General features: G+C 35.9%; 1 protein-coding gene and 1 pseudogene across 1 annotated transcript in view; one reads left to right on the top strand and one right to left on the bottom strand.

The window, feature by feature from the left end:
- Window positions 1-22,143, top strand: part of ZNF385B (zinc finger protein 385B) — a 588,375-nt gene that overhangs the window by 187,257 nt on the left and 378,975 nt on the right. The gene's annotated exons all lie outside the window — the stretch shown is intronic.
- On the bottom strand, window positions 15,504-15,933 carry LOC105513200 (annotated as a pseudogene).

Raw genomic sequence — 22,143 nt, 5'->3', positions numbered from 1 at the left:
CAGCTGACCAGCACCGCTTGTCCGGCACTCACTAGTGAGATGACCCCAGTACCTCAGTTCAAAATGCAGAAATCACCGGTCTTCTGTGTCTTTCGCGCTGGGAGTTGGAGACTGCAGCTGTTCCTATTCGGCCATCTTGCTCCGCCCCCTCTTTGTTGTTTTAATTTGCATCTCCTCAGTGACATGATATGGAGTCTTTCAATATGCCTGTCGTCTGCATGTCTTCTTTGGTGAGGTGCCTATGCAGATCATTTTGCTCTTTTTCAATTGGGCTCTTTTGTTGAGTGTTTAAGAGTTTTTGTATATTTTGGATACAAGTTTTTTATCAGATATATGTTTTGCCGATATATTCTTCCAATCTCTGGTTTGTCTTTTCATTCTCTTAAAAATATCTTCTCAGAGCCAAAGTTTTTAATTTCAGTAAAGTTTCTTCTATCATTATTTTTCTTTCATAGATTGTGCTTTGGTGTTACAACTAAAAAGTCATATCCACACCCAAGGTTACCTAGATTTCCCCCCATGTTATCTTCTAGAAGTTTTATAGTTTTGTGATTTACATTTACTTCTATGATCAATTTTGAGTTAATTTTTGTTAAAGGTGTAAGGTCAGTGTCTAGATTATTATTAATATTTTTATATGTGTATGTACAGTTGTTTAATTTTCACTCTGGTAAGTGAATTAACATTATTCTTGGATATATTTATAGGAAGATATTTTAATCACTGAAGACCTAGGAGAATATTGTTTTTCAGCTAACAGTCTCTTCAGCTATGAAGAGAAATATTATTAGAACATAAAATTGTTTTCTCAGCGAAGTATTTTGACATTTGGTCTTTTACTGTATTTTGGAATGATTTGGAAAGACTAGAATGGTATGTATGATTTGGAGCTGATTGTATTCCTTAATTAAAATGTTTGATGCTGCTCTTGTTTAAATAGTGGTGCTCTCTTAAAACTATTTTTTTAATCCATCCCATCCTTTGAGTTACTGGTTTGGAAGATTGTTAAAATGAACCTGACTTCCTTTCTTTTCTTTTTTTTTCTTTTCTTTTTTCTTTCTTATTCTCTTTCTTTCTTTTTAAATCACTGTACTTGGCTAACAAACCTTAACATCTGCTGACATTGTTGATCCTAGGAATAAAAACGTGAGATGATCTCTGGAAATATTTCTAGGCACAGAGCCCAGGCAATCCATAAAACCCATATATTTCAAATCATGCCAGTTTTGTGAAATATTTTCAGAAATACAGTTGCCAGTGATTTGGTTACATAGGCCTGTTTAAAGAAAAGATTTTAGGGTTCTTGAGGTGATTTGTAATTTTCATACTGTCAAACTTCATGAAAACCAGAAGCCTTTTCTTATCCAAATCTTCCCTTTTAGATTGTCTTGGTATTCTTTTTTGCAATAATGTAGCCACTCACATTATGATGGTTCGCTTAGTGTTAAACCAAATCATCTGAAACAAAAAGTGAATAAAGGATTTATGTTTAAAAACAAAATTTTACTTAAGCTACAAAGCAGAAATGAGGGCATGTTTTACTTTTAATAAGGAGTTTTCAAATACAGGCCACCATCGCTAAATGTTGTGTGTAATATGGTGGGCTCATGGTGAAGGAATTAATGGACAATTTAGTGATGAGCATTTGGATTTTGTTTAGCTGTCCATTGCAGGTTGTATTTTTACCTCTTATCCTACTATATAGTTTCCCACATATCGTTATCTCGCATTTGCCCTCTGTTTAAAAGTATTGACATTATAAAAAATAAATAAGGTAGACCCAGCAATTCCATAGGCATATGTACCTATGTTCCACCAAACACAAGAATGTTCATAGCAGCATCATTTATAACACCCTCAACTGAAAAATACTCAAATATCAATTGATAGTAGACTAGATAAATGAATGATATATTTATAAAATATTCATAAAATGATATATTCATAAAAATACAACACTTTACATAAATTAAAACAAATAGTTTACAGTTATACCCAACAGCACAGACAAAACTCACAAAAGAATAAATTCTACATAACTACATTTATAGGAAGCTTAAAAACAGGCAAATATAACCCATGGCATCAAAAGTCAGGGTAGTGGTTACCCTTGAGGCAGAAAATGATTATAAGGGGGCATGAGATGGAGTCTGGGGTTTTGGTAATCCTGTTGATCTTAATGCTGGCTACATGGGACACGTTCATTTTGTGACAATTCATAGGCTCTATGATGTTTGCTTGTATGCACGTATGTTATGTTTTAACAGCATGCTATAAGAAAGGCAATGTTTACATCAACATTGGCCCCAGTGAAGGCAGCATTTAATAGGGGGCAGTTAATAATAGGAAGCTAGGAAATGTGGGGCAGTTCTGGTTGTAAGAGATGTGTGAGGTTTATTTTTTAAAGATTATTTAACATTAAATTATTATTTACATTTTGCATTTGAGAATTATATTTTTCAAATAAATATTTATACTCATGTAAATATAAAACTCAGATTTCCCACTGCTAGAAATACATAATCATTTCATTAAAATGGTATTTGTGTTGTTATGAAATCAGCTATCAGGTATTTGAATTAATAGAAGAGAGATCCTTGCTTAAAAGTCTTTCGTGGCTGGGCGCAGTGGCTCAAGCCTGTAATTCCAGCACTTTGGGAGGCCGAGACGGGCGGATCACGAGGTCAGGAGATCGAGACCATCCTGGCTAACCCGGTGAAACCCCGTCTCTACTAAAAAATACAAAAAATGTAGCCGGGCGAGGTGGCGGGCGCCTGTAGTCCCAGTTACTCGGGAGGCTGAGGCAGGAGAATGGCGTAAACCCGGAGGCGGAGCTTGCAGTGAGCTGAGATCCGGCCACTGCACTCCAGCCTGGACGACTCAAAAAAAAAAAAAAAAAAAAAAAAGTCTTTTGTGACTTGTTGCCCACAGGACAGAATTCTGATTTCCTGGGGAAGCCTAGAAGGCCCAATGTGGTCTGAACTCTCCCCAAGTCTATTTACCCCTCCTTCCCCAACCCTTCCTATCACACTGTCTCCAAAATACCCAGCTTCTTGCAGCTCCTTGGACATTGGTTTTTCCACACCAACTAGTCTTTGCTCTAGCTACTCCTTCTCCCCTGCATGCCTATCATATTTACATATTTCTGACTAATGTATTTCTAGTGCTTAATACAGTATCTGGCACTTGATAGGATGTCAGTTAATTGAAGATAGCTTGAAGACTCTATCAGTGTCTTACAGTATACTGTATCACCTTACATTCTTAGATAAATTTGTGTCTCTTTGTTAGGTTTTAAGATACTCAGTGCAGTGTGAGTTTCCAGTTTGTCTTTATTCTACTGTAGTATTTAGACCATACTAGGAACTTAAGTGTGGAATGGACAAAAGATTTGAAGTTTTGAATTGATACAGAAATCAAAGTCAACTAGGTTTGCCTTTGATGTATGCCGTATAAATTTTTAGCTTCAAATTTACCTTTCTTACTGCATTATTTATAGATGCAAAAGCAGTTGGTATTTATTTTTAGTATATGTTTTGTGGGTAGGTGCTAGGCAGTGGGAGAAATCCAGGCAAGTTAAATAATTTTTTTTCTGAATAATTTACAAAGCAAATAAAAAAAGAAAGAATAAAACAAAACCTACCTGTTAATTTTAGGTCCAAATAGATCTATTGTGTGTATTGTGGAGAAATATCTTGCTGCTGACCCCCTGCTTTAAGGGAGAGTGCTGCATAGTTGAAAGGCGCCTATTGGGAATATTTTTGCTTCTCTGCAGGGCTATCAATAGTGCTCTTTGCTTCATAGAGATGGATGGTGCTGGGGTAAGCGGTGTCTGAGTATTCCAAAAGGAATGAAATCAGTCATCAAGTGAGAGTTAGAATGATGTCTTTTCATTGTTAACAAGCCAGCCTTCTACCTCTATCCCTGAAGAAAACCCATGAGTGCATCAGAGCTCTTGCATGTTTTGTCATTGTTTTATTTGTGGCTTTATAGAGTTGTATCAAGAAACAGAGCACTATCAGTCTTTGTTAAACTACTACTTGCTTTCCTGATATCTTTTGAAAAATTTCTTCCTTATCTATTTAAACATTGAACTCCATTCTTGTTTGACAATTCCAAACCCTAAACTCTGTTGTATGTGAGGGTGGGAGCTGAATTTTCGACAGCTGTTTTTCATACTTTGGTAGCTTATTTACCTATTCTCTTCTTATTGCAGGCTCCCATTTGCTGGCCAGGTGGCTCACAGAGGCGATGTAAAAAGGAGGATAAAAGAGGTGTTAAAAAGGATACCCCAAATTTAGTGTCAACAAAGCTGCTGAGCTATGGGAGGGGATGGCATCAGAATACTGACAACGAATCCTAGAATCATGGGAGGACAGAGATGGGGGGGCAATCCTGAGGTGGTAAATGGGAAGAAAGTTGGGGTTCACAGATGGTGGAAGCCATGAGTTAAGGAAGGGAGGAGTCGTTGTCATCAATAATGTTTTACTCCCTCACTTCCTTGAAAATGGCATCTTATTTCAGAGACTCAAAGTGAAGCAAGACTTGACAACACTGTAATAAAATTGCAAGGGGTAGAAAGGTCCATTACCAAATGGCTTGGTGGGTCATCTTGTGGGGACTTCTGCTTAAAACATCGTTATTCCTTAACTGATAAAGCCTAGGCATAGCTAACTAATCTGAGCTTCAAGATAACCTCTCAAGTAATTTGGGAAAGAGGAAATGAGATGCTTTTAAAGCTTGCCTTTAAACTGTTAGAATAGTGGGGGTGGTTATTTTGTTAATCTTTATTCTTTAGAAGGAGAAGAATTGTGTTTTTGTAGTAACACATTTTAAACTATCAAAAAAAAGTGCTTTGACCACAGCTCAAAACCACCACATATTTATTTTTACACTAACTGTAGATTGAGTGAATTTAAAATTTATTTTGATATCTGTCAATTGAAAATTAAAAAACAAAACAGGAAATGGTGACTAGATAGCCATTGGGAACTGGACTGGCTTTGCTTTTGTAAATGGGGGATTAGGATTCGTCTGTCCTATAAAGGACACACAGCATTTAGATTAGACATAATCTGATTGTATTGTAATACAAAGGCCATTCAAGTCAGTTCAGTGTTCAGGGTCTGTAAACACCATATGACCACTGATTGGTCCAGGGAAGAGTATTAACAGAAAGATAATAATGAGTTTTAATCCAAATCCCTAAAGCACAACAGCTGTGGCTTCAAATGAATTTTCTTTCGTACGTTAGAAGCAGTGCTGTGTTTCTTACTACATGATAAATTGAACTATTTCTTTGCTTACACAAAGAGTATGCCTATTTAACTTCACTTTTATTTGATTAGGTACTTCCCTTGTCTCAAATTTCTTTAAGAATATGATATACATGTTGCCAAAATGTTTGCTTGTTTGTTTGTTTTTTAAAATCCGACTACCCACATAAGAGCAAAGCATAAACCAAGCATCTCCTCGGCAAGCTAGCATATATGGCCACCCTGTTTAAAAGTTGTATTTTTAACTTTTAAAAAATTCTCCAATAAAATGATGAAGTCACACTTAAGATATTAGGGAACCATATGCCCTTCCATATGTATTCAAAATATATGGTGCTTTGGAAATGAAAAAACAAAAACAAAATTAAACAAAACAAACACAGACCTATGTTCACAATGAGTATTTAAAGTGCCAAGTTTATTTAAATATTATTCGCAAATTTTATTTTCTTCTCGTCATTTTGAAATGTATTGCATTAGGAAGCACTTATTCTCTGTATTTTTATGTTTTACTAATGTCATTATTCATATTGCACCAACTGTATAGTGAATGCTATGCTGTTTTGTGTAGGATATTCTAAAACATAAAAAGTACAGAAGAGAGCCACCACGCCCAGACGCCACAGTGATGTCGTTTTAGTGATGGTCACATGGACCACACACGCACAACTGGACTAGATACTAGCATTTTAATAGAGCTGCTGTAAAAACAGGCTCTGACTTTCCTGCTGGAAGTAGTTGAACTTGTACCCTTAGGAGGTAGGGGAGACCATCTAAAGATTTTTAAAGGCCGGGCCCGGTGGCTCACGCCTGTAATCCCAGCACTTTGGGAGGCCGAGACGGGCGGATCACCAGGCCAGGAGATCGAGACCATCCTGGCTAACACAGTGAAACCCCGTCTGTACTAAAAGTACAAAAAATTAGCCGAGCACGGTGGTGGGCACCTGTAGTCCCAGCTACACAGGAGGCTGAGGCAGGAGAATGGCGTGAACCCGGGAGGCGGAGCTTGCAGTGAGTGGAGATCGCGCCACTGCACTCCAGCCCGGGCCACAGAAAAAAGAAAAAAGAAAAAAAGATTTTTTTAAAAGCCTTAGGGTGAATACAACATCTAAGATCTTCATACTAAGATATGAAGATAGTCTTGGTAACACCGTTCAGCTGGATGAAGCTAAACCCTGTCAATGGAATTTTTCATTACACGAACTAGTAAATACCTTTAATTGCTCAAGCCTTTTAAGTTTGAGTTTCAGTTACTTGCAACCAAAAAACTTCTAGCTGAAGCAAGACTTAAAAATAACTGCAAACCATTGTGTTTTCAAATATTTGGAAACCATCATTTTTGAGAAGAAGAAGGACATGCTATTTCAGTGACTGACAGAGGAAGATTTAGAGTTGGATGTTGGGTCATGGAGGTAGAGAAGGATGAACAGTAAAATATAAGAAAAGTTATCTAAGAATGCCTCTGTACTGAAACAATGGGAACAAATAAAAATTTGCGTTAAGGAAAATGTTACTTGATAGTGAACCAAATTTTGACAAAAGGCAAAGGAGGATTTATAAATGAGCTCAGCTTTGTGACCTTGGATAGCCTGGAAAAGAAAAGTAGGTATAAAATTAAACTTGCTATGTTGAGACATAGCAAGCGTTTTCATCTTTTTAGTCTAGAATTAAAATTCACCTGTTTGTGAAACTTGTGCTGCAGCTTTGTAATATGGCATAGCAGTTCTATGTGGTATTTTATGGTAACTGAAGAATTTTATATGTGGGGATAAGACCCAGGCAGAAGAGTAGGTCTCACTTTTTATCACTTCAACTACTTAATCTCACTCATGGAACCAAGGTTAGTGAATTGGGATATTTCTTTGGCTAGAACTTTATGACCAGTGCAAAGTTATCTTTGATTCAGCATGAATTTTGAGCTCTTGAACACTTGTTGTTTTTCTCCCCTCCCAAAAGAAGAGAACCCATCTTTAGATGAAAATTTCCAAACAAAACCTTAAACCTGCTTTGTATCCATCACAACGTTCAAAGTAATATAATAACTAATAGAACTTTGACATCTTTATAGCTGTTTTTACAGAAAATTTCTATAAAAAGTCCAGGACTGGTATGCCTTATATGTAATGGATGACTTACTCCCATAAGCATAGAGTTTCTATTATTATGTGTTCATTTTTGTGTGCAAAGAATAATTCTTTAGAATGGAAAAAGGTATTCCAATGACTTCACTTTTTAAGGCTTAATGATCTGGGCTCTTTGGCCTTTCCCTTAAGGGGGAGATATGTAGGTTTGCTACCTCTGTACCCAAGTGGTAATCACATGCCAGCCTCAGTTACAAATTAAAATTCGAAAGTCTATGGAAGGGTCTTTAGGTTCATGATGTGGGGATGACATTCACAGTGCAAATGTCCTCCACAACTTAGGAGTGGCACTTTCTGTGAGTGCAGGACTCCATCAGACTCTGCGGACCACCAAGGTCTATGTTGCTGCTGTTGCTGCTGATTATTAAGAATATGTTGAATCAGATAGAATATTATAATTTTCATCATTATTACCATCATTAAATGATAGTATTTATTTTTGAATGCTAAGTACTTTAGAAAAAGCAACGTGTTTTACACGTTAGTATATTGCCTTTTATAACAACTAATTTTGGGTGAAGTGATACATTAAGCTCCACTAATTTAAGAAACTAAACAGTGAAATGACCTCGCACTTAGAAAATGTATGGTTAATAGGATGACAGGCAGTCTTCCTCTAAGGGAAGGCTAAGAAAAAGAAGGACAAAAGCCTGTGCTCAGTGGACTCTTATTTAACGTATTGCCTTAATAAAATTTGTATTTTAGGAACCTATTGTGTAGGACCTTTTTTTCTTGGAGAAACAAGAATATTTTAAATAAGAATTCTGTTGGCTTCTTTGAAGGTGATCATTTTCTTCAAAAAGAGGAACATAATGTGTTTCTTGCTGTTACTTTTGTACAGAAAACCTTGCACTATGCAGCAGAACATAGTGAAATTTAAGCATATGCTATTGCTAATGAATTATCTCAGCTTTGTCTCTTTGGACACTATAGAAGTACTTTTTTTTCTTGCATCCTATTTTTGTCACTGCAGTCAGATTAATGAATTATGAACTATGCGATTTCATTAGGATAGTCAGAATTAAGAGATGATGTTTTCCTTGGGGACTTCTGCTTGGATATATCATTAATCACATTCTGCAATCTATCGTCAAGGCAGAACTGAGAATGCTAGTTTATCTGACATGTACTAAGGTGGGAAACAGGTTGTCATTTAGTCTATCTTGGGTAAAGCATGTCTTGGTAAAATGGCTAGATAAGGAATGACATCTTAAAATTGCTTCTTATTTAGATCTCTGTCAGAGGCCTGAAAAATCTCCTGGGAAACTGTGAAGTGTCCTCAACAAAAGTAAAAGTCATTACTCAAGAGTATTGTTTTTAGCTTTATTTATGGCTTTTAAACCAAGGGGTGTGGTATAAAATGTAAAAGAACCAAACTCTCATTTGGAGGCTTTATTTATTTTCTCTGCAGCTCCTACCTTGTTCTCAACCTCCTGAACTCCCCACTGCATCCTCTGTTGGAGGGAATCCAAATGTCTGAGAGGATATTTTTAATGGGTAATATGAGCATTTCTGATATTAAATGGCTTGAAAGAAATTCACTCACAAGGATCTTTTTAATTGCCCCCAAATGACTCCATTTATGATGACTACTTAAGAAGTGATATAGACAGTTGGAAAGAGAGGAGGGCATGGCAATGGGAGAGAGAATGCCCTGTGCCCTGACACTTGGGAGTTTGTATCCACCAGTCAGCTGCAGGAAGATTCGAGGACTACCTGTAAAGATTGGCAGGTTTTCTTTAATATGTACTTTGAGTAGGAAAAAGAAAAAAATATTCATTGAAAACTTTTGTTAAAAGTTCCATTCAAATTTTATTAGTTTTGATAGGTTGCTCTGAAGTGCACAAATAGGAAATTTTGCCATTATTTCTAGAATAGGAATTTAAAAAATAAATGTGGCGTAGTAAGTGTAGACTTATCAATAGCTAATAATATCATTAAGGTTTTAATGTCTTAGCTAGAACTTCCATTTGCAAAACTTCTTTTTCTGACCTAGAATACTTACAAGAAAAAGCAAACATCCACTATTTATATTCTCTTGTAAAACCCTGGAAATTCATTACTATAAGGAAATTCCTTATAGTAAATAAGGAAATAAAAAATACAATACTAGCCTTTTAAGAAAATAATCAAAGAAGTAAGTTTCATGTCAAAATTATGCTTGGCAGACAAATGCATATTTATAGAAAAATTCATCACTCTAAGATATTTTATTATTTAAAAATATAATTTAAAAATGAGTGAAACATTAAATTCTAGACAATTGGGAGGAAAAAAAATCCTGAAACAAAGTAATACCAATAAACAGAACTTAGGCAGATAAGAGTATGTTAAGAATAAAGATAAAACACAGAATTTAATGTTAGAAGATGGAAAAATGATAGAACTGATTCAGCCTGGTTTAAAATCAAACAATGAAATAAATATTTGGTAAACTAAATTTTAAAAAGAGAAGGAGAAAGAGAAAATCCAAATCAACAAATTTAGAAATGAGAAAAGGGCTATAGAGTCAGAGAAGATTACAAATTATGCAAATACCTATGTAACTTTATGCAAATATACTTAAAAATTGAGTCATGAAATCTTCTGCATGTTATTCCACATTAACAAAACCAAAGGCACATAGTAAACTGGAAAAGAGGTTTTTAAGTAGCTATTATAGAAAATTATCAAACTTATTTTAAAAAGCTCTTACCACTTAAGAAAACACATCAATGAAAAAAATTTGAGCAATATAAAAATATATGTATATATACACACACATATACACACACATATTGACATATACATGTACATACGTATACATTCTAAGGGTGTTTGAAAAGTCTGGAAACATAAGATAAACTTATTTTCGACAGCGTGCTAGTGACATTTTAAAAAAAACGTGCTATGATTTCCATCTATCTCCAGATACCTTGTTAGGGGAAGTACCTGGTGCAATATGTCTAACTGTTAATTTGAAAAAAGTATAATACAATCATATACTACAGTGTATCCAGGAAGTCTGTAAACCAAGGCAAAAATAGTGTAATAATAGAATTTGACAACATGGCTACTGTTGACTAAAATGTACCTTTTCCCCATCCTCCCAGAAAGGAGAGGCCTAAAGACCTTTGATCTGTCCTTCAGGTTTGGACAACATCATCTCAACAGTGACTATGACAGACTGAAAGCCGTAAGGCCATCCTCAAGTTTCTGAGGGCCTGAGCACCTCACAGTGTTCTACCCACCTTTTCAAGGGGAAAAGCAAAGAGTGTCTGTATTTATCTTCTGAGAGAGCATTGAATTAGGTTGGCCAAGAAGGAATGAAGTTTCAAGGCTTGGAAGGGGCGGAAAGGATTCACCCAGAGTTATGGGTTATGAAGCACAGTGGCAGGTCCACTCTGAGTCCTGTGGGGCATCCCAGGAAGTGCTAAGGCCTGTGGGTGACAGGTGGATGACGTGGTGGAGGGGGAGGTGATGTCATGAGGGAGGCCACTGTGTTCCAGGCACTTAAAGATTCCAAGGTCTGCACTGCCTTGGAAGTAGAGCCACCCACCTGTCCTTGGGGTTTGAACACCAGCATCTCAATGGTGACCACAACAAATTGAAAGCCATAAGTCCCTTCTCAAGTTTGCTGAATTTCCTGGTGCTCTCACAGGGCCAGAGCAGGAAAGAGTGTGAAATACCGAATAACACTGTTAGCAAATGGATACTTGGAGTCATACTTTATTTGATTAAGAAAAATAAAATGAGGTGACATTAAGTTCTATTTTGTGGAGTAAATTTTGTGTGTGTATATTTATAAACATGCACATATTTCTGCATATATATCTATGAGTTATTGGCAAAAACACCAGAATAATAGCTGAATTCCAGAAAGAAAACCTACCTTAGTTACTTTCTACCCAGAGGCCATTGGAACTGGCATTCTGGGGAAGAGCAGCTCCCCTGACTACTTTGATATTTTTCCAGGTTTATCGTGTGGTTTATAACATCTGATGAGCATTAGGGTCAGTACTGAGGATGAGAACCTTTCTTTTCTTTCCATTGAGTAGACAGACAGTGAGTCACTTGTGTGATGTGTTTCCTTCTAGTCAGCTCTGGATAGTGAGGCCGAGTGGAGTGACCAGAAGTGTGTTGTGGGAATCAAAAATGAAGTTCTAGTCCAGCATACCATGTCAGTGCTTCATGGTACTTAGTTTTGAAAGCTGAACTGTTTCTAGCAATGTTGTATTTTATGTTTATGTGTAATATTAACACTCTAGCAAGGGATTAATCGTGATTGTTCAGAAATTATCTGCTAAACCTTAATTTAAAATAAAATGATGTTTGAGAGACATCAATTATAGCACTGATTTAAAGAGCCATTTAGTGAAGGAAAAATTAGTTAATTATATCAGATTATTTTAAACTGAAAGAAAAATAGCATTTTGCTGACTTATAAAGTGGCAATGTTTAAATTGACTGAATTCTCCGTGTCCTGCTGCTAAATCATTTTAGGGTATTTTTCACACCTAATTTCTACTGAGGTTAATTAACATACTTGGAGGGACCCGTCATTATGTCGGAAAGGCAAATTTAAATAAAACGGCACTTGTATGATTTTCTAAGAAATCTCTCCTACCACATAGGATCCAGGGAAATAAAAAGTCTCTCTAGTTCTTCCTCCCGGATATATGCTGACACACGCACACCCACACATGCACTCACTTGGGTTGACACACACCACATATTACACACATACAACATACTACACACCCATTCACACACACATTCAGTCTGCCACACACAGTCTTCTCCCTTCTTCCTATACATGGTTGCTTGTTCAAGCTGACATATACATAAACACACACACTCTTGCTCAGGCTGACACACCTACACAACATAAAAATTTGTGTAGCCAACGGTGTTCTACCCACTTCTCTAAGGGGAAAAGTGCATATGCGCATGAACTCTCTCTTTCTCAGATTGACACACATAAACTCACACTGTCTCCTGCAGGCCAACACACACACACTCGCACATGCTCAAGCTGACATGCAGACACACACACAGCCAGTCATGTGAACATAACCACATCGACCCATTCAAATTGACACACACACACACAGAGGGTTCCACACACAGGCAGTAATGCCTACTCACACCGTTAAGCTTTGGCTTTCTTTTCTTCCCCGCTGTTTTGTTGCTGGCCTCCGACTTTTCTGCCTTCGGTTTACACTCTCTTGATCTTTAAATCAAAGGTGGGCGACTCAGACCAATTATTTCATGTGATTACATTTGGAGTGAAATCAATTGTTTTGATACTGGCTCGCTTTTATTATTTGCATGTAGTTTAAGAAAACTTCATGGACTTACTCTGCTTTAATATGTGAAAGTGAAAGTTGAGAGATTATATAAGTAGATAAGAAAATTGCCTTTTAATATATACTTGTTGTGTCTACAGGGTCAAATGGGAAACTGGCAGATAATAGATCATGAAATTCAAGAAACAATTCTCTATTTTGCCAAATTGTAGATCAATGTTCTTATGTCACTTTGTGCCACTTTCTGTTACTTGCTTTCACTGATTATAATAATAAACACTATGCAAAAGAACAGTGATACAGTTTAATATTTCAATAGGAGACAACGAAAAGGTGGGCAGCTTGCTTGCCTTTCTGAAATCGAGAGCTTTCTGTTTGTGAATATATAAGGACAGATATTTGTCCTTCTTCCATTTTCAACAGAACATCGAAAATGCCCGGTGTTATTCACAATGATGCTTTTACACAATGTGTAAAAGATTGGAAAGCAACATGCGGGACACAGCAGATGTTTGTTTCTTGAAGAGAATCTGGAAATCATACTTCTGGGATTTTGTTACTAATGAAGAAGAAAAAGGGGAAAAACTCTTCCGTAAATCACACTGGCCTGTTGGCACATATCTTTTGAAAAGTAAAATGAGATGAGAGAATGGCAATTAGAGTAAAATACATTATATTCTGAAAGGAACCACTAATATTTCTGAAATTTCATGTTTAAAAATGTAAGCTTTTATTTAGATATTTATTTTATTCAGTCACTTTCTTAGTCTTACTAGTTAGATAAGAAAACTTTAGGTAACTGTACCTAGGACAAACAGTGAACTTGTATTTGAGGAAGCCCCCACTAGGTATAGTGTTTAGATAAATTGTCTCCCATATGGAAACCCAGGCAGAAGATCCTCCTGCTCTCTGCCCTCCTCCCAGGAAGCCTGATCAGGTGGGGCCTTAAGGTCTTCATAAGGACTTCGGTTTTTACTATAAGTGAAATATGAAGTCATTAGAGACTTGTGAGCAGAAGAGTGACATCATCTAACTTATGTTTGTTTTTAAAGAATCACTCCCATTACAGTGGGGAGAACACACTGTGGGGGCATAACAGATGAGGGAGAGGGTCCCTTTGCGGCGGCGGGGAGGGGACCAAGGCATTCCAGAGGAGAAATGACTGTGGCTTAAACTAGAATGAAAGTGGAGAGAAGTGGTTAGATCCTGGTATATTTTGAAAACAGAGTAAATAGAATTTGCAGCTCTATTTGAAGTGGGCAAAAAGAAATGGAGACCCATTGATGATTCCAAGGTTTTTAGCCTGAACAGCTTGGTGAATGAAGTTTCCGTTTAGTGAAATGGGTAATTTGGGGATGAGGAGTACTTGGGGTGGGGATTGCTTCTTAGAAGTTTGATGAATATTCAAGTAGAGTAGGCAGTTCTGACTGAGTCTGAAGTTTAGGTGAGAGATTGAATCTGCAGGTGTATGTGTGTGTGAGTATGTGTGTGTTATATGTAAGTTGTCAGTGTACAAACGTATTTAAAGATAAGAGCCTGAATGAGATCATCTTGTGAATAAATGGATGTAAGAGGCATGGAGACTGAGGCTTGGAGCATTTTAACATTTATGATCAGATAAATGAAAAGGTACCAGCAAAGGCATCTAAGAAGGGTTAATAGTACAGTAGAGTGGTGTCCTAGAAACAAATGTATTATAATTTTCAAGAATGAAGGATTTGTAAGTGTGTACTGTAACACATAACAAATGCCAAATAGCATGAGGACTGTGAATTGACCACTGAATTTGCAAATGTGGAGGGCATTAGTGACCTGGTTAAGCACTAGACTAGTGTTGAATGAATCAAAGAATCTAAATCAATGAATCAAGCAATCTGTCAAGGTATGGCACAGATATGTTAAAAGAATTGTTCTCTGGTAAAGAAGATAGTAACTGTATTTGGTTCCTGAGACAAAATGATTTCATGATCCTGACATGTTTAGGTAAACAGAAATACCAGTATAGTTCTTTTCCCTATTTTTAATTAACTCCTGCTCCCATTCAGTTTTCATAATCTTTATCACTCTTCTCAAGTTCTATTTCAGTCTCAGCTGATGAGCTTGCCTCATGCTTGACTTAGGTAGTAAAAGTGAACATCTCTGAGTTCAGTGAATGTTCTGCTCCCATTACCTGCACATAAATCGATCTGTGTTTGCACCTCTCCAGTACTTCCTCCTCACAGGTATCAAAGGAAAGATGTCCCTCCTAGACAAGTCTCTCTACCTGTTCTCTTGATGTCTCTTTTCTGCAGGATCCTGGTGACATTCATTGTTCCTTTCTTTTAAGCCTTTGTCCTTTCCCTCTCTCTGTTGCTTCTCCCAGCTCATAGATTTGTTTGCTCATAGCTTTTCCCATTTTGAAAACACAGGCCTTTCCCCAGTTTGTATTCCCATCTAACTAGACAAAAACGATAGAGACATATTGTGAAGTATTTTAGAAATAAGGAAATGAAGAATGAAGAAAATCATAATCACCCATGATGATCATTATGTGTTTACTCAAATTTTTTTATATGCATTTTTACCAACTGTGATGCAACTATATATACACTTTTAAAATCTTCCTTGTATTCCATTAAGATCAGTATTATTATTTTTTTCATGTGTTTATTTCAGCTAGTTAAGGTCATGTAATAAATTGTGTCCAGAGGTCCTCCAGCACTGGAGCTTCATATACTTTTCCAAAGGCTTGAAATAGTTTAAAAGGTTTCCACATGAAAAGGCCTCCACAGCATTTATCCACACAGCCTGAGGGCACCTCAGTATCTGTACTTGCTGGAGTAGTTTTTGGAGACAAGACCAGGCCGCCGCCATGGACAAGACCATGGCCCTATGGTCCATGGTCTCTATGATGTCAACCATCTCCCGCCTGTCCTCCATGGTCCAGTTAATCTTGTTGTTGCCAGTCCCCAAGACAACCATGATGTGCTTGTTCCTGGAGAAAAACATGATAGTGCATGGATCATATAACTCATACATTTTGTTGAAGTCAGGTACTTTGGTAATATCCACAAGAAAAATAACTGCAAAATATTGAACCTTCTCGATGCTGTACAAGACCTTGTCCATTTTCATGCGTGTGGGGTCCCGGTCATGGCCAAAGCGAATGACAACCTTGCCATCCTTCCCTGGGAGGATGGCCTGGTCCACCTGCCAGCTGCTGTGGAGGTGCAGGAGCATGTGTGACATGCTGGCCCACATACTTGCTGCTCCACAAGGCTGGGTGCCAAGGAAGGCCCTGCGTGGTGAGCGCAGCTGGCCTCTCACTTCCCAACCCCTTTTGCCCGCAAGGTCCCTGAAGACCCCCAGGGCCTGCCCATAACCCCCCAGAAACACTGGGCCTGCCTCATTCACATAACTTTGTAACACTTTCCACATGTTGTTAAACAGATTCGTAAATAACTATTTTAAATAGCTAGAATATTCGATACTATAGTTACGCTATGATTTCTATATTCAATATTTTACGAGTTTTTTTTTTAGCCTACTTTCTATTTTTGATTTAAATAAAACTAAGGTGAATATCTTTGTATATAAATCTTTTACTACATTCCACTTATTTTCTAGGCTAGAGTCTGAAGGAAATTGCTGAGTCAAAGGATGTATACTGTTTTATGACTCTTGTTTGCTACTGCCAGATTGTTTTTAAAAATCATTCTGCCAATTTATATGCCTGCTGGGAAGTGTAAGAATGCCTTTCTCCTGAGATTCTTAACTTTGGAGAGATTTTTAAAGTTGCTTTATGAGACAGTCCTTGCTAATTGGACAATTTAATAAGTGTTATCTAATTTTTTAAACATTTATTTGACTACTACAGGGTGAATGTCACTTTATCATGCTTACGGTAGTCATTTATTTTTCTATTATGAATTTTCTGCTTATCCTTTACCCATCTTCCACATTCCCCAAAGATGTTTTGGTAGTTTTTTGTTGACTTGTATGATTTATCATATTATTGTTGTCAACCATTTTTCTGTCATAGTGGCTATAATAATTTTTTTTCCAGTTTTCTGCCTTTTACTTTCATGCATTTATTAATTAAAAGTTTTAGGAGTCAAATGACCAATTTAAAATTAAATTGACCACAAAATTGGAAGCCCCAAAACAGAACCAAGTAAATATAATAAACTGGTATAAGTTTAAGGCATTTAATACATTGGGGACAAATGTCCAAATCTGGGGACAAACACTGTTCGAATTCTTTATCATATGTCATACCCAAATAAATTTCAAGTAGACTAAAGATTCAAATGTTAAAAAACCCAAAAGGTGTAAGAGCATGTGAAAGAATCTAAGTAGATATTTATATAATCATGAGTTAGTGATGATCTTTATCAGTACGTCAATAAAGGTAGAAACCAGTAAATATTTTTAAATGTGACTAATTTGAAACCCTCTACACAATAAAAATTAAAGATAAAATACAAATGACAAGCAGGAAAAAATATAAAAAATATGGAAACTATTGATTTTGTAGGTATTATAGGAGAGCTCTCTTACAAATCAATTTTTAAAATTCCAAATAGAACATTGATCAAAGAACATGAAGGAATAACTTAGAAAAGAAGAAATATTAATGACTAAGAAATATTTAAAAAATCAAACTTTACTAGCTTTCAAAGAAAGTAAAATAAATACATAGAGATAATCTTTGGAAATATATAAATGTGCTTTGTTTTTGATACTTTCTAGTACATTCAGTAAGGTCATTAGGTACCGAGCATGGTACTCAATAGTTTGTCAACCCTTTCCCCCTTCTTTCCCTCTGTGCTCTAGTGGTTGCCAGTTTTTATTGTTGCTGTCTTTATTTCCATGAGTACCTAATGTTTAGCTCCTGCTTATAAGTGAGAACATGCAATATTTGGTTTTCAGTTCGTGTGTTACTTCACTTAGATTAATGGCCTCCAGCTGCATCCATATTGTGGCAAAACACGATTTCATTCCTTTTTTATGGCCACATAGTATTCTGTGATGTATATGTACCACATTTCTTTATCCAGTCCACCATTGATGGGCACCTGGTTTGAATTCCATGTCTTTGCTATTGTGAATAGTGCTGCAATGAACATGTGAGCACATCATTGTTTTTGGTAGAACAATTTATTTTCCTTTGGCTAGATACCCAGTAATGGGACTGCTGGGCTAAATGATAGTTCTGTTTTAGGTTCTTTGAGAAACCTCCAAACTGCTTTCCATAATTGCTGAACGAATTTACATTCTCTCCAGCAGTGTATAAGCATTCGCTTTTCTCTGCAACCCTGCCTGCACCTGTTGGTTTTTGACTTTTTAATAATAGCTGTTCTAATTGGTGTGACATGGTGTTGTCATTGTGGTTTTAATTTGCATTTCTCTGATGATTAGTGATATTGAGCATTTTTCATAGTTTATTGGCCATTTGTATGTCTTATTTTGAGAAATGTCTGTTTATGTCTTTTGCCCATTTTTAAATGGGTTGTTTTTTGCTTGTTCAATTAAGTTCCATATAGACTGGATATTAGACATTTATCAGATGCATAGTTTATAAGTAAGTTCTTCCCTCCTGTAGGTTGTCTGTTTATTCTGTTGATGGTTTCTTTTGCTGTGTAGAAGGTCTTTATTTTAATTAGGTCCCACTTGTCAATTTTTTTTTTTTTTTTTTTTTTTTTTTTTTTGTGGCAGTTGCTTTTGAGGATTTAGTCACAATTTTCTCACAAATAAACTTTTTCCCAAGGCCAATGTCCAGAATGGTGTTTCCTAGGTTTCTTTCTAGGATTCTTATCGTTTGAGGTCTTATGTTTAAATAATCCATGTCGTGTTAATTTTTGTTTATGTTAAAATGTAGGGGTCCAATTTTATTCTTCTTCATGTGTCTAGCCAGCTATCCCAGCACCATTTACTGAATAGGGAATCCTTTTCCCATTGCTTATTTTTGTCAACTTTGTCAAAGATTAAAAGGCTGTAGGTGTGCAGCTTTATTTCTGGGTTCTCTATTCAGTTACATTGATCTATGTATCTGTTTTTGTACCATACTGTTTTGGTTATTACTGCTATATAGTATAGTTTGAAGTCAGGTAATGCAATATCTATGACTTTATGCTGTTTGCTTAGGGTTGCTTTCAATATTTGGGATATTTTTTGGTTCCATATGAATTTAATAATAGTTCTTTTTAGTTCTGTGATAAGTGATCTGGTAGCGGGATAGAATTCATGTAGAATCTGTAGATTGTTTTGGGTGGTATGGTCATTTTAACAATATTAATTCTTCTAACCCATGATCATGGAATATTTTTCCATTTGTACCATCTCTGATTTCTTTCAGCAGTGTTTTGAAGTTATCCCTATGAAAATCCTTTACATCCTTGGTTAGATGTACTCCTAGGCATTTTGTTTTTTTGTTTGTGTGGCTATTGTAAATGAGATTGCATTCTTGATTTGGCTCTCAGGCTTGAACATTATTGGTGTATAGAAATGCTACTGATTTTTGTACATTGATTTTTGTCTCTGAAACTTTACTGAAGTCATCTATCAGTTCTGGGAACCTTTTGATGGAGTCTGTAGGGTTTTCTAGGTATAAAATCATATCTTCAGTGAGGAGAGACAGTTTGACTTCTTATATTCCCATTTTCCTTCTTGAATGAAAGCTCACAGTTAATCTTTATGCACTATCTTGCTATTTCCAAAAGGCCAAGGCATGTTAAAAGTCTCTATTCCACCATCTTGGAAAAGAAAACAACCAAAATTGACTTTTACACCAGTAGTTGAAAGAGAAAATTGGTTTTATTTGTGTTTACTTCCAAATGTTTTATTTTAATAGAATAAGGTATTTTAATAGAATAAGATATTTTGTAGCTATTGGAAATGATGATGATGATGACAATGTATATCCATATTTATTTACATGGAACGAGCTCCTTAATGTAGAATTTACAAACTTTAAATTACAAGGCAACTACAGTCCCATTCATGAAATAATTTTTGATTTTTTTGATATATATATCTGTGTAAATATATATAAACACATACTGAAAAAAGAATATATTCTGAAATGTAACAATATTTTCTCTTGATAGGAAAATCAACAAACTTTCTTGTTTATTTTTATATGCATTTCAAGATTTCAGAATTTCTCACAAATTACTTTTATAATTATAAAAATGTATTTGCATTTTGAAATTGTCTGTTTTTCTTTTCTTTTTAAAGTCATTTTTCTCTGTGCTTAATGTCCGTCCTTTATGAAACAGTCACTTAAACATTTTTTTTTAAAAGCTCTTCCTATCTGGAATTTATTTGATATATAGTTTCAGATGAGATTATAAATCTCCCTAAGAAGACAGTATTCAAAATAGTTGACCAAGTATTTCAGTAACATTTATTAGATAATTATGTATTGACTCCTGATGTTCCCTTTTCAAAGATTACTGACATATATCAATCTTTCTGTTTGAAGATAATTCTGTTCCATTGGTCTGGCTGTTTTTGTGGTATTACCTCACTCTTTTCATTATTATCCCATTACATTGTATCTTAAAACTGATAGGACAAATGTTATTTTTTTCAGAATATGCTTACATATTTGTTTTTCTGGATGAATGTAAGAATCAGTGGCTTAAAGTCATTTCCCCACAGTTCTTAAGGTATCCTGAACAAATATTTTTTTTTTTCTCGATAATTCGGGGCCGTGATTCATTGTGAATCATCATAAGTACTATAGCATTTTTGTCAGTTACTTAGATACGATGGATTTTTTGCTCATGTCCCATGTGACTCATTAGGTTTTTCAAAATTTCTGTAATAAATTTGTATTTTTCCCATGTTTCTTTAGTAATACTTCCAGATGTCATACTTATGTCTTTTTAAACACCTTTTGTCTGTAGTTGAATCTATGATTAAATTTTTTAGCACTGTATGTAATATAAGACCCAACAATAGAACTCTGTGCCTTGTATTTTGATTGTTCTTGGGTCTTATGTGTATATTTCTTTGGCCATATTTCATGTAATTTAGATTGCCATTTTAGTGACTAGTTAAATGTGGCATTACTATGTTTGCATGTGAATATGAAGATATACAAGATAGAATAAGCTATAAAGGTAATAGAGCATAACTCAATGACAAGAAATGCAAAGATAGAAGAGAGAGAGTTTTACTGAAACTCTTTATGAGTTCTCTTCATGAGGCAAAGTTCTTTACATGCCATACTTCTTGATCTGTCCTTCCATGTAACTGAATCTCAGATTAGATTACTTTTTCCTGAAACTTAGATGGTGTAGTATAAATGAACAAAGTAAGAGGCCAGAAAACTAATACATGAATACTAAGTGATTTTTTTCTTTGACCCTGAGCTTTTATGTTTTCATATTCTAGAGGCAGTAATCATAGCTTGACAGCTATCAACCTGATTCAGAATTATTAATCCTGAATGTTTTCTCTTCTGCATGGAGGAGAAACTACCAATTCTCTATTAAATGGTAGTTAAAGAATATTTCATTTATCTATTTCACCTGTTGTTATCTGTCTGTCCTATGGCATATTTTTACAGGTTAGGACAAACACATTGCTGATATTTTCATAAACACGTTGCCACTGACTTTATTTTCCTGTTAATCATAATATGTGTTTTGTTGTTTTTTGCAAAGCTGTAATGTTATTGCTGTAGTAGAAACAATTTATTTTGTTAAAGCTCTAAAGGGAGGTAGGACCCATCAAAGTTAAGGGCCTAGACACAGTAACAGATGCTCCTGTAAATTAATGTTTCTCAAAAAACGTCTTCAATGAAATATATGTAAATCTCCTTTTTGTCATTTATTTTTGGAATGTTCTCTGTTTTACCGCACTTCATTTGTTTTTATATTTTTATTATGAAATACTTTAAATATAGAGACAAGTATACAAACTAGATTACCACCATGCACCTGCCACCCAATTTTATTAAACCTCAACATATTTGCCTTTGTTCTTTTTGGGGGGGGGCAGCACTACATTACAGCTACAGCTGAGGTTCCTGTGTGCCTTTGCCTTATCCCTTTCTCTCCACAGGTAACCATAGCTTTGAATTTAGTGTGTACCATCTCCATTCTTGAGTGTGCACTTTACTTTGCATGCATGTATCATTTAAGATTTATAGGCCGGGCGCGGTGGCTCACGCCCGTAATCCCAGCACTTTGGGAGGCCAAGGAGGGCAGATTACAAGGTCAGGAGGTAGAGACCATCCTGGCTAACATGGTGAAACCCCATCTCTACTAAAAATACAAAAAATTAGCCAGGCGTGGCGGCGGGTGCCTGTAGTCCCAGCTGCTGGGGAGGCTGAGGCAGGAGAATGGCGTGAACCCGGGAGGCAGAGCTTGCAGTGAGCTGAGATCAGGTCACTGCACTCCAGCCTAGGAGACAGAGCAAGACTCTGTCTAAAAAAAAAAAAAAAAA

Source organism: Colobus angolensis, unplaced genomic scaffold (genome assembly GCF_000951035.1).
Source record: "Colobus angolensis palliatus isolate OR3802 unplaced genomic scaffold, Cang.pa_1.0 Scaffold224, whole genome shotgun sequence".
Taxonomy (NCBI): Eukaryota; Metazoa; Chordata; class Mammalia; order Primates; family Cercopithecidae; genus Colobus; species Colobus angolensis.
Note: the sequence above shows the minus strand (reverse complement) of the source record. Positions and strands in the feature narration are given on the sequence as shown.